Raw genomic sequence first — 14,717 nt, forward strand, 5'->3', positions numbered from 1 at the left:
ATCCATATTCATCAAGGATATCTGTCTGAAATTCTCCTTTTTGATGGGGTCTTTGCCTGGTTTGGGGATTAAGGTAATGCCGGCCTCATAGAATGAGTTTGGAAGTTTTCCTTCTGTTTCTATTTTTTGAAACAGCTTCAGTAGAATAGGTATTATTTCTTCTTTGATCGTTTGGTAGAATTCCCCAGGGAATCCATCAGGCCCTGGACTCTTGTTTTTTGGGAGGTTTTTGATCACTGCTTCAATCTCGTTACTGGTTATTGGCCTATTCAGGTTGTCAATTTCTTCCTGTTTCAGTCTTGGCAGCTTATAGGTTTCCAGGAAGGCCTCCATTTCATCCAGATTGCTCAGTTTCTTGGCATATAGTTGTTGATAGTAATTTCTAATAATTGTTTTTATTTCCTTGGTGTTAGTCGTGATCTCTCCCCTTTCATTCATAATTTTATTAATTTGGGTCCTTTCTCTCTTCTTTTGGATAAGTCTGGCCAGTGGTTTATCGATCTTATTAATTCTTTCAAAGAACCAACTTCTAGTTTTGTTGATCTGATCTACTGTGTTTCTGGTTTCTAATTCATTGATCTCTGCTCTAATTTTAATTATTTCTCTTCTAGTTCATGGCTTAGGCATCGTTTGTTGCTTTTTCTCTAGTTCTTTAAGGTGTAGAGTTAGTTGGTGAATTCGGGATTTTTCTATTTTTTTGAGTGAGGCTTGGATGGCTATGTATTTCCCCCTTAGGACCGCCTTTGCTGTATCCCATAGGTTTTGGACTGATGTGTTTCATTCTCACTGATTTCCATGAATTCTTTAAGTTCTTCTTTGATTTCCTGGTTGACCCAAACATTCTTGAGCAGAGTGGTCTTTAGCTTCCAAGTGTTTGAATTTCTGCCAAATTTTTTCTTGTGATTGAATTCCAGTTTTATTTTTTTTTATTTTTATTTTTTAAAGATTTTATTTATTTATTTGAGAGAGAGAGAGAATGAAAGAGAGACAGAGAAAGCATGAGGCGGGGAGGGTCAGAGGGAGAAGCAGACTCCCCGCCAAGCAGGGAGCCCGATGTGGGACTCAATTCTGGGACTCCAGGATCATGACCTGAGCCGAAGGCCGTCACCCAACCAACTGAGCCACCCTGGCGCCCCTGAATTCCAGTTTTAAAGCATTCTGGTCTGAGAATATGCGGGAAATAATCTCAATCTTTTTGTATTGGTTGAGACCTGATCTGTGACCCAGTATGTGGTCTATTCTGGTTAAAGTTCCATGTGCACTCAAGAAGAATGAGTATTCTATTGTTTTAGGGTGGAATGTTCTGTATATATCTATGAGGTCCATCTGGTCCAGTGTATCATTCAAAGCTCTTGTTTCCTTGTTGATTTTCTGCTTAGATGATCTGTCCATTGCTGAGAGTGGAGTATTGAGGTCTCCTACAATTAACGTATTGCTATCAATTTGACTCTTTATTTTGGTTAACAGTTGGCTTATGTAGATGGCTGTTCCCATGTTGGGGGCATAGATATTTATAATTGTTAGATCTTCTTGTTGGATAGACCCTTTAAGAATGATACAGTGTCCTTCTGTCTCTCTAATTACAGACTTTAGTTTAAAATCTAATTTGTCTGATATAAGAATTGCTACCCCAGCTTTCTTTTGAGGTCCGCTGACATGGAAGATGGATCTCCATTCCTTCACTTTGTCTGGATGTATCATTAGATTCAAAATGAGTCTCTTGCAGGCAGCATAAGGATGGGTCCTGTCTTTTTATCCAATCTGCAACCCTGTGCTGTTTTATTGGAGTATTTAGGCCATTCACATTGAGAGTGATTATTGAAAGATATGAATTAATTGTCATCATGTTGCCTGTGAAGACGTTGTTTTTATGAATTGTCCTTGTAAATTTCTGTTGTATATCACTCTTGGGGTCTTTCTCCTTTTATAGAACCCTCCTTAATATTTCTTGCAAGGACAGCTTAGTGGTCACATATTCTTTCAGTTTCTGCTGGTCTTGGAAGCTCTGCATCTCTCCATCCATTCTAAATGACAGCCTTGCCAGATAAAGTATTCTTGGCTGCATGTTCTTCTCATTTAGTACCCTGAATATGTCTTGCCAGGCCTTTCTGGCTTGCCAGGTCTCTGTGGAAGGTCTGACATTATTCTGATGTTCCTCCCTCTGTACGTAAGGAATCTCTTCCCCCTAACTGCCCTTAAGATGGTTTCCTTGGTTCTAAGATTTGCAAGTTTTACTATTACATGCCGGGGTGTTGGCCTGTTTTCCTTGATCTTGGGAGGGGTCCTCTCTGCCTCTAGGATGCGAATGTTTGTTTCATTCCCCAGATTAGGGAAGGTCTCAGCTACAATTTGCTCAAATACCTCTTCTAGTCCTCTCTCTCTCTCCACTCCCTCCGGGATTCCAAATATTCTGACATTGGAACGCTTCATGGTGTCACTTATTTCTCTGATTCTATTTTCATGGATTCTGAGTTGTTTTTCCCTGGCCTCCTCTTTTCCCTTTTTATCTATTATATTGTCTTCCAGGTCACTTATTCATTCTTCTGCCTCACTTACCCTAGCTGTTAGATTATCTAGATTGGATTGGATCTCATTGATAGCATTTTTAAGTTCTGCCAATTCAGCTTTCATTTCTGCCCTTAGAGACTCTATGTTGCCATTAATTGATTTCTCCATTCTAGCTATTGTCTTCACAATTGCTAGCCTGAATTCCATCTCCAACATCTTGGTTATATCTGCATCCATTTGTAAATCTTTGGCATAAGTCATAAATGCTGAGTCTTTTCTATTTTGGGGGTTCCTCCTCCTAGTCATTCTGTTGATGGGTGTTTGAGGGAATGTATAGAGTCCAAATTATTGACCAGACCCCAAGCAAGATGCCCCTGTTTTCTAGGGACCTTAGGGTTGCTGGCCTCTTGTTTTCCCAGCCTGTCTTCTGGGGGAGGGGCCGGCCACACTGTTACTCACACAACCCTGTTTGGGCAGAGTTGCCCTGACCCCCAGTGGTGGGGGATGCCTCAGTGGGAATCAATTTTGGGGGCTTTTGTTTTTTGGCGGCTTTCCCTGGTGGCTTTCCGTGTCTCTTCCATGAGTCAGAACAGAAGAGACCGTTTCCAACCCTCTGCCTCAGAGCAGAGAGACCTCAGTCTGTTCTTCAGTGAGCTCTCCAGGCCACACTGTCTCTGTTTCTGTCTGTGCTGCTATAAACTGCAGCGTCCTGGGTTGTGCGCCCCTCTGCAGCACCGCCAGTCCTGCCTCCAGGTTGGGGCACATCCTCTGCCCTTTGTGCTTCTGAAACCGCCAGCCGCTCCCAGTTTGCACTTGCGACCCCGCCGTTCCAGGTTTCCGCCCCAGGGGCTGCCCTAAAGTCCTTTCCCTACCGCTACCGGTCTGCGAGTCTGTGCCCGTCCCCAGCGCGGGAGGCTGTCACTCACCGACTGTGTAGGATCCCCATGGCCAGGCTCCCTCCTGCTGCCATTTATCCTCTGATATCTGCCTGCAGAATCACTGTTCCCCACTTCGTACCTCGAAACCAACCGCCTGCGATGTTCTGTTTGTAGAGATCCAGATCTTCTTACATCTCAGGCTGGTTTCTTGGGTGCTCAGAGTGGTCTGGTAGATATCCAGCTCAATTCTGGGGACCAGTTGGAATAGGGTCCCCTACTCTTCTGCCATCTTTCCTCTCAGTTTGCTATTCTTACTGCGATGTCTCTCTAACACACCAATGACAGAAAAGATATTCTGGTTTACAGTATTTGATGTCTCTTGGTGGTGATGTTTCACCAAAGCCCATTAGCAGGTAGTGTGTGTCTCTCAAAGGAGCTATATCTATCCATTGCATCAGGTAACTCATAAGCCCCCCAAATTTCAATAATACTATTGTGGGAAAGTGTTAGAGTTCTACAATAGATTCCATTCTCTATTTGTCTGCGAAGCAGTTACTTCCAAAATTTTTTGTGCAATAACATCATATGGTCTTAATGTGGTTTGATTTCAACCTGTTGCATATCTGCATGTGCTCTGGACCACACTTCAATGTGTGATTTTATCTATCAGGGCTAACAGGAGACTCAAATGGAGAAAATATCAAGATTTTTGATGGGTCCAACTACATTCAAATAGGCCTCATAATAAATTATGCATTTTTCTTATGAGTAAGGTCTGGTATAGATAGACTACAGCTTATTCTAGAATTTCTGTGGGATGTCATGGAAAGTCCCATATGGCCCCAGACCAGGTTATTCACAAATTTAGCTGACTGGGTTAGGCCCTATCTTTTAGCATCACTTGTCATAGACATTATCACAATTCTAAATATTTTATGACTTCTTCCTCTGAGAGGGAAATTATCATGTTATCAATTAATGCAATGAATCAACTTACTTTTGCCATTTACCAAATCTGTATCATCTCAGTAGGTTGTGACATATGCCTGAAGTACCCTAAAAGGATTATGATAAGTGCATGCTTGGCTTCCTTCTACTATTGGGATGGAAAGAAGAGCTTGACAGAGTTTCTCAAAACATGGCAGTAGGGACTTTCTCTTGTTAGACTTCCTGAAGACCAAACTATATATAATACACAGAGGCTATTTTATTCAAATTAAATAGCTTTGTACCTTTAATTAGTTTAGAAACATTACAATAAGGGAGGGAAAATCTTTGAGAGAAAGGCTGGGACCATAACACAAAGCATCACAGGTTAAAAAGTACTGTATTATTTACTCTTCTGTTCCATTCAAAATTATGTTCTCTGAAATTAAATGTGACTATTCTAATTGCCAATCTAACTTTCAATATCTCTCACTTTCTCTTCAAATTCTTTTGATTAATTTCATATCTATTCTGAAACAAATTATTCTTATATCTAATAGTTCACTTTTATCTAAATATATTATTTTTCTTTACTTTGTATTACTAAAAGTCCCAGGCTTGTTTTTTTTAATCACTTTTATTATTTCCTGAAATACTACATAAATAGTTCTCAATATATGTATCCATCCTGATAAGGCAAAGATTATATATATATATATATATTTTTTTTTTTTCTTCCTGAAACAAATTTCTTTTCATTTCCATGGCATATCCATGCAGTCACCCAGCTAACTGCTACAATGAATTTCATCTCAGGTCAGAATAGAAAGGAAGTTTATTAGGCATACTCATTTTTAAAATCTTATTTACATTCTTAAAAGATTAAGCAAAATTTCTCCCTGGTATCCATAAACACGTTGACATTTTTTTTTTAACATATTTATTTATTATTTATTTATTTATTTTTAATTTTATTTTATTATGTTATGTTAGTCACCATACATTACATCATTAGTTTTTGATGTCGTGTTCCATGATTCATTGTTTGTGTATAACACCCAGTGCTCCATGCAATAAGTGCCCTTCTTAATACCCATCACTGGGCTAACCCATCCCTCATGCCCCTCCCCTCTAAAACCCTCAGTTTGTTTTTCAGAGTCCATAGTCTCTCATGGTTCGTCTCCCCCTCCGATTACCCCCCATTCATTTTTTCCTTTCCTACTATCTTCTTTTTTTTTTTTTTTTAACATATAATGTATTATTTGTTTCAGAGGTACAGGTCTGTGATTCCTCAGTCTTACACAATTCACAGTGCATACCCTCCCCAGTGCCACCCATCCCTCCCACCCCCCACCACTCCAGCAATACTCAGTTTGTTTCCTGAGATTAAGAATTCCTCATATCAGTGAGATCATATGATACATGTCTTTCTCTGATTGACTTATTTCATTTAGCATAATACCCTCTAGTTCCATCCACATCGTTGAAATGGCAAAATTTCTTTTTTTTTTTTTTTTATGGCTGCATAATATTCCATTGTATATATATACCACATCTTCTTTATCCATTCATCCATTAATGGACATCTTGGCTCTTTCCATAGTTTGGCTATTGTAGATATTGCTGCTATAAACATCGGGGTGCACGTACCCCTTCAGATCATTACATTTGTATCCTTGGGGTAAATACCCAGTAGTGCAATTGCTGGGTTGTATAGTAAGCTCTATTTTCAACTTTTTGAGGAACCTCCATATTGTTTTCCAGAGTGGCTGCACCAGCTTGCATTTCCACCAACAGTGTAGGAAGGTTTCCCTTTCTCTGCATCCTCTCCAAAATCTGTCATTTTCTGACTTGTTAATTTTAGCCATTCTGACTAGTGTGAGGTGGTATCTCACTGAGGTTTTGATTTGAATTTCTCTGATGCCGAGTGATGTTGAACACTTTTTCAAACACATTGACATTTATCAATCAAATAGGTGTAGGGAAACTAGAAAATATGAGACCCACTAGAAAAGGGAAGTGTGAGAGAGGGATCTGAAAATCAGAAACACTGAGGTTTGATTCCTCAGTTTGCAGCTTTTTTGAATGTGAATATTTCTGCCCCTAATTGGGGCAGAATTGCTTGGACGACCAAAAATTGTTCTGGTGACCACTTCTATGTATCATAAGCTATGAAAATGGCATCCCAAGCAGAAAGGCATTTTTAAATTTCTACTCTAGTATGTTTCTTGTTTTATGATGTGCTTTGTTATTCCCAGTATCTCTGATGTGCTATATATTATTATTAGGAATTATTTCATTTTTACCATTTTTATGTTGTAGTATTATTTGTCTTATCCAAACATTGCAATATTTGGGAACATGTTATTATTTAAAAGATTTTTGTCATCATGTAAACAATAAGTTTCATCCTAGCACTAAAAATCATTATTTTGTGAAGGCAAAATTTATTTTTCTTCTAAAGGGGATAATATGTCATGAATAATGAAGTGTAAATACCATTTGGGTCATAGTTTCAGATGTAAAGCAATGTGAAGAAACAAAAAGTGAGACTAACAACAGGAAGTCCTTGTGTATCTTTTCATCTTCTAGCCTGTCAAAAACATGGAAGTTTGTACTGAACACAATGTCTATAATTACAGTGCTGGTTGCCAAGAAAAGTTACTGTGTCTGTTAAAAAGATAATTACAGCTACTTTACAATTCAAATCTGTGTTCAGTTACCTTGTGAAATCCAAATGAATACTAATCTGACCTTATGTTTCCAAAAGGTGCTATACTTTTTAACACTTTTTTAAAAATTGTATTACTGAGGGTGACAAACACTTTCACATCTTCAAAACGATTACACATAAAACAAGCACTTCAACTACCACCCTGAACACACTAAAGAATCTCAACAACCATAAAATTCATCTCTCTGAAGCACTTAACATTTTCACATGTTTTAGATGTGGCTGCTTATTCTACAATTCAAACTTGGGTACATGCATCAGCAAGGATCTAGACAGAAAACAGATGGCACACTTAAATTGAGTAATAAAGGTGGTCTTCACGAAGGAAACTAGTAGTTCTCTAGTGAAATGGGAAAATTAGCAAGGGATACTGCAGTTCCTTGGGCTGGCAAGAGCTGGAGCCCTACTACTTCTAGGTCTAAATGGGCAAAGAGAGGAAGGAGTTATCAGAACCAGACCAGTGTGAGCTGTTTGGAGAGGGCCACCAAACAGAAATGTGCCCCTCAGTAAAGAGATACACACAATTCCCTGTGACTTGGTGGAGTCAAGATAATGCATACCCTCATTTCCCTTGTTTCTGACTTTTAATCTCCAACTACCCCCACCCCCTTAGGTCAACCCCACTAGGAAGCCATCAGGCAAAGGTGCAGAGTGATACAGTCAGCCTTCTGGGACACAGAACAGAATTAAGAAGGTCAAAGAAGGAAACTGAAGAAGGAAAGGTAAAATATACATGGCAATGCATAATCAATTTGGAAACAGCTTTTCAAAGAACGCATGGTAGTACATGATTTCTTGAAGTATCATAATCACAAATATTTTAAAGAATCAATTTCAAAACTGTCTTGAGTCATTTATGTAAGGGACATTTTTCTATACTATTTTCAAATGTAATTTACAAATATTGCCTCATTTAATACCACAAAGAAATGAAAGGTAGAAGACTTTTTAGCACACGGTGGCTCAGAGAATTTAAACATGTTGCTCTAGGCTACAGAATCAAAAAAGGAATGAAACATGAATGAAAGGGTGAATGCCATAAAATGAATGTTGGTCATATTGCTCTTACCAAATACCAGACATTGTCTTAAGTACGTGAAATGTATAAACTCAGCTCAACATCACATCAATTACACATTATTATTATCTTCATTTTACAGATTAGTAAATCCAATTAGAGAGCATGCACCCTATCCAACGTCATACTATCAGATCAGGAGTCACCCTCCAGCCATTTGGTGTCAAAGTCTGTGTATTAGATCAAAATTTTCATCAGTATTATGTTTGCTGAGTGACTTGAGCAAGAAGTAAACATCACAGAAATAAATATCATGTTTGGATTTAAATGTTGGCTGTAAAATAAATAAAAAATAGATATATGTCAGTATGATGTGAATGAAATCTTTCTAAATTGAATGTATATTAAATTTCATATATCCTATCAAGGGATCATTTAGAGATAATGTCAATAAAATAGAGTTTTGTCACAAGATAATGATCTCCTGCTGTTACATAACCATAAACGTGAAACCAAGTTGTTTATTTTCAAAGCAGGGAAAATCAACCCCAGAATTATGTTCTATAACAGAGATTTTAGTTCTATTATACCAAAATGATGCATGTTGATTTAATAATTTTGCCTGATGGATGGTTGAGAGGGAAAATGACAGATGTTCCCTGCACCATTGTGAGCCAGAGGCATTCTGTCAGGCTTAGAAAACATACCTGTTGTATGTTTTGCCTAATCAGAAACAGTCATCCATAAAAGTGATGCGGCTGTACCCCCTTTGTAATCTGCACCTTTATGAATGAGATGATTTATGACCTGTTAAGGGTGCTGTGGTTTTAAACTTTAATCAGGGAATAGTGGTCAACCATGCAGCCATAAGGTCTAAGAGAGCAGGATATATATAGTCCTTAAAAATTCGAGCTGACAGCAAAACAACTATAGAAAGGCCGATTGCACTTGGTAATGATCCTGACTCAACTCTCATTTTAACTCCAGATGGAACTGTAGTAATTGTTTACTTAGGTCCCAAATAGCAAAATATTTTAAAGTTTCACTTAGCCTGGAGTGTGCCCAAAGACAGCTAACTCCCAGAAAGACATAATATATATTTGTGAGAATATACTGAATAACACCTTATATTTTAATATTTGTGATTGTTTTCAAAATGTTTCCTATGTATTATTCATTATTCCTTTCATGTTCACAACCACCTGGAGAATTAGACAGTTTATACTGATTAGCTGAGTAAATTGAGGAACAAGAAGGAAGAGGGGTGAAAAGAGAAAATCAATAAAAGGGTTAGGTGCGCTGATTCTTACTCCAGATACTGGCATCCAATTCCACCACAAAGCCTTTCTTCCTTGCAAAATTATCTGTTTTTTAATGATATATGGTTTCTCATAGCTTATTCTTTTTTGAGCAACTAAGACCTTCTCTATAATCAGAAAGTGTGATTTCAAATGCCTTTCAAAACTAAAGTACAAAACTGATTTATTTAGTCATTGCAGATAATTTTCAAAAATCTGGTCCATATTTTATAAAACTAAATGCGTCCTTTTTTTAAAGATTTTATTTATTTATTTGACAGAGAGAGAGGGGCAGTGAGAGAGGGAACACAAGCAGGGGGGAGTGGGAGAGGGAGAAGCAGGCTTCCCACAGAGCAGGGAGCCCAATGTGGGGCTCGATCCCAGGACCCTGGGATCATGACCCGAGCCAAAGGCAGATGCTTATCAACTAAGCTACCCAGGTGCCCCAAACCAAATGTGTTCTTGATTAAGTAGTTAAGAATTAACGAATTACAAAACTTTTGCTTTTAAAGGAATCTTAAAACATTATTCTCAGATTTGAGGTTAATAACATCAGTCTTTAAGCAGTGCTCAATAACTGGTCTGCCTTTTCACCACTCATCTTCTAAATGACCAAGGAATTCAATAAGATAGCTGATGGATGGGAACCAGATATTCACCAATGGAGCTGATGTTGTAGAATATGGTTTATATATTCAAGAAAATTGTCCTTTTTTTTTAAGATTTTATTTATTTACTTGACAGAGAGAGATACAGCAAGAGGGGGAACACAAGCTGGGGGAGCGGGAGAGAGAGAAGCAGGCTTCCCATGGAGCAGGGAGCCTGATGCAGGGCTCGATCCCAAGATCCTGGAACCATGACCTGAGCTGAAGGCAGATGCTTAACAACTGAGCCACCCAGGCCCTCCTCAAGAAAGTTGTCCTTCTGACACCAAACCTGAGATGTAGACAGATGTACTCACCCAGTTACAGCAACATATGAAAAGACAGGCTATCCCAGGTGGGAATTATCTCTTTTAAGGCTTAAGAGATGGTGAACAGAAGAGAACAGGTACAAAGGTTTCATTCCAAAAAAAAAAAAAAAAAAGAAGAAGAAGAAGAAGAAGAAAGGAAGAAGGGAAGGAAGGCAGGCAGGCAGGCAGGAAGGAAGGAAGGAAGGAAAAGAAAGAAAGAGAGAGAGAGAAAGAAGAAAGAAAGAAAGAAAGAAAGAAAGAAAGAAAGAAAGAAAGAAAGAAAAAGAAAGAAAGAAAAGGAAACTACTAGATTGCAAATTGCTTTGTTTCTCCTTCCAAAGTCACTCAAGATTTAATTCATTTAATGTCCCTTAGGCAGAGTAAGTAAGGAAGAAATAAAAAATCAAGATTGTTATTCTACTGAAGTTCCCTTTCAAGGAAGAAAACATAATTTTCCATTATCCATCACTACTCCAGCCATCTAACTTCTGTTAATATTCACTCTGCCAGAAAGAAGTTACTCATAATTCTTCAACCTCAGCACAAATGTGATTTGCTGCATAACAAATCATTCCAAATCTTAGTGGCTTAAATCAACGGTGATTTACTATTTCTCACCATTCCCTACGTTGACTAGGCAGATCTCTCCCTGTGGAATTAGGTGAGGTCACTCAAGCTGTACAGGGTTGGCTGGAAGGTTTAAGGAAGCCTCTTTCACATCTCCAGTGTCTTAGGACTAATAGTTGACTCTGGTGTCTCTATTCTTCTCCACTTGGTCTCTCTCTATCAACATAATGCCTTAGCCTCCAGGGCCTTTCCACATGGTTTCTCCCTCCAGAAGAAAGGTCTGGACTTCTTTACAACATGGAAATAGATTGCAAGAGCAAAATAGAAGTTTATGGGTCTTTGAAGGCCTGAACCCAGAACTACTTGCACAATGTCACTCTGCCACAGTCTATTGATAAAGGCAAGTCACAGATCCAAAAGGAAGGGAAATAGACTTCACCTGATAATGGAAAGACACACAGAGACAGCAGGAATTGTTAACAAGCAAATTTGGAGAGAAGTGAGTCCCAACCCCAAAAGATTCCCTTGTTCCTCCCTAATTGTGATCTCTCCAAGTCTCTATATTGAAATAGCCTATTTAATTTTTGAACTGGACACAATATTCACTTTAGCAGACTTTCCACTTGACTGGAAACTCACCCCTTTTCCCCCAGCAGTACCCACATGCTCACATTTTGTTTTATATATTTGCTCCAGGTGAGGTCATTTTGTACATGTCTCTGAACCTCTGGCCCATAATGAGTGAGAACTTTTAGTCAGGAATTTTAGAAAAAATGTTGATCTAAGCTGTAAGATATAAAGCTCATGAACTCGCAGCTGCCATAGTTTTTGCTCTATAGAGTAGGAGGTGGCAGACTATGAGCCATGGACCTGTTTTTGTATGGGCCTTGAACTGCAATAGTTTATACATGTTTAACCTGTTGAAAATTTAAGAAAATTATTGAAAATCAAAAGAGTAAAGAGATGTCATGTCAAGAATAATTATATGAAATTAGAATTTCAGTGCCCATAAATAAAGTTTCATTGGAACCAGCTTTGCTCATTCATTGATATATTTTCCATAGTTGTTTTCATGCTATAGCAGAGGTGAGTAGTTGAAACAGATATTATATGGCCTCCAAAGCCTCAAATACTTATTACATAGTTCTTTATAAAAATTTGATTGTAATAAGATAAACTACAGAGATAGAAAGAGTAAGAGAGAAGGAAGCACAAGACTGAGAGCTAGAATGACAGAGAAGGAGGAATACAAACAAAACATATATGCAGAAAAGAGTCTAGAGACATTGAGTTCTAAAACTGTCTAATTTCTGTTGTTCCTAAGGTTCAGCAACATTTGAATCCCATGAGACACACCAAATGTATTATAAAAATTAAATTTTTTGAGAGACAAACCATAAGAGACTCTTAATCTTAGGAAACAAACCGAGGGTTGCTGGAAGGGCGGGGATGGGTGTGGGGTGGTTGGGTGATAGACATTGGGGAGGATATGTGTTGTGGTGAGTGTTTGGTGTTGTCTAAGACTGATGAATCACAGACCTGAAACAAATAATACATTATATGTTAATTAAAATAATAATAATAATAAGTTGTCCCTACACATGTACTTGTCTTTCTTCTACAGTTGATTCTAAGCTACTTAAGGAGAGGGACTAACTAATTTAGTATATTATCTCAAGTATTTTATTAAAGTCATTAAATAAACACTCTCTGAATGAATAAATACAGAAACAAACATATGTTGGCTAATTGAACTAAAAGTGGAAGTTGGGGTTAGGGAGCTAAAGTGGATGAGGTCCCCCTGTTCCCAAAGCATCACTCTCTCTAAAATGTGCTTGTGAAAATATTCTAGAAGATCACCTATATGGCTCTGCAAGTCAACTAGGGCCCCTCAACAAACAAACAAAAACAAACAGTACAGACAGTTATTATCATTGTTCACAAAGTACAGTGAATTCCTGGCAATCGCATTGAAACTATAATGAGTCCCAGTAACATTCTCGTTCTTGCTGTGTCTCTACATGAAGTCTAAGTCAGCTCATGCTACATTCTATATGAAATCTAAGTCATTACTCATCCACCTTCTTTCTATGTTTTACACTCTGGAACTCTGAAGACTGTCATAAATATCCTGAATGAGAGAACATACACCATTGCCACCATCATTGCGTTTGTGAACTTTGAACATGAGGTTGCTAGCACCAGTAGTCCATTTTTCGGGAATGAACTGGGACCAAGATTCAGATTATCTTCATTGGCAACAAGAGATTTAGGTGCTTGAAGAAGAGCTTTGCAAACTCATTTACCAAGCTATGGAATTCTGTGGGGTTCATAAACATACCTTCCACTCAGTTGTCAAGTATGATGTTGCTATCATAAAACTGCATAATAATGCCAAGATATTTGAGGATAGCATAAATAAATCAGGCATTGTCTAGAGCATATGGATTATTACATCCCTAGCCCCAGCATAATTAAAATCAAGATCAAGACCCACTGAGATTAGTGGCTGCACTTTGCACCATTATATCACTCTCCTACAGCTTTGCATAGACATTTCAGGCATGGATTTTGAAACCAAAAATACTAGCTTTTGTAACCTGATTTATGCTCTAGCCTTATAAATTTGGGGAAGTTATGTAAATCCAGTTACCCTTAATTGGCTCATCCCCAAAATAGAGATAATAATAAAATTACTACTAAAGTCATAGATATGATTGCAAATGCAGATAAAACAGCATAGTTCTTGGCACACAGTAATTAAAATTTGACAAATATAGAAGAATACAGAAAGTCATAGCTCCTCAAATTGTTCATCACAAGTGTTCTAAGTTCTTTGCTATACTGCATTATTTTAATCAAAATGTGACTACAAAAGCCATGGTGAGATTAGTATGGTTTTATTTGTGCATGGTTTCTTTTGTTCTGCTAGATCTGACATTCAAAAAGAATTCAATAAGCGAGTAAAAGTGTGATGTAAAATAAGAAATGGACAGAGTACCTGGTGCCATGAGAAATAGCTTGGGAAATTCAAATTATACAGGCTATTGAAGAGAAGTGGATTATGATAGGTCATTTTAAATAATATCAATGTCTCTGCATGGCCCTTGGAGGTAAGACAAGTATGTAGAGCCTCTAGAAGAAAGATCTGAAGTCAGTGTATAATAGTCATTGTCATCAGTGGATTGAATATGTTTCCTCAATAGGTAATGAGATCCCTGACAATGTGGATATTCATAAGTGCTTGACTAAGCCATGAGAGAAGGAACTCAATCAAATACCAGAGAGCTGATTGGACTATTTGGCGTTCAAATTCCATTGCAGTTCTGAAATTTGATGCCTCTATAATAATTTACACCATTATAAGGCTGCTCCAAATGGACCATTTGCTAGATAGGTAGAGACAGAGACAAATAAAGACATAGACAGATCTCCCATTTATCCTTGAGTATATATGGTTCTCTTTGGTAGCCAAATAACCAGAGTCAGAGACTATATCAAATGACCATACGACATCCAATATTTAAATTCAATTCTCCTCCCCAGCAAATTTTTGGGAACTCATGAGGAATTCTGCCATGTTCCACAATTCAATCCTCCTGACCTCTTCTTAACTCAGTTGTCTTCACAGCACAATGCTGCTGTCCAGAAGTACAGGGAGCATTCTGTCATGTCACACTAGTTTCTTCTCAGTGCTCCTCTTCTTCTTGTAGTGTTTTATTAAAATTTAAGCTAGACCTCCACAGCCTAAACAAGGTAATGATAATGATCAACAGTTCATTTCCCAAACCTGTCTTATCCATATTCTGAGTTCCCATTCAAATGGACTTGGTAC

This window comes from Halichoerus grypus, chromosome 3 (genome assembly GCF_964656455.1).
Source record: "Halichoerus grypus chromosome 3, mHalGry1.hap1.1, whole genome shotgun sequence".
Classification (NCBI taxonomy): domain Eukaryota; kingdom Metazoa; phylum Chordata; class Mammalia; order Carnivora; family Phocidae; genus Halichoerus; species Halichoerus grypus.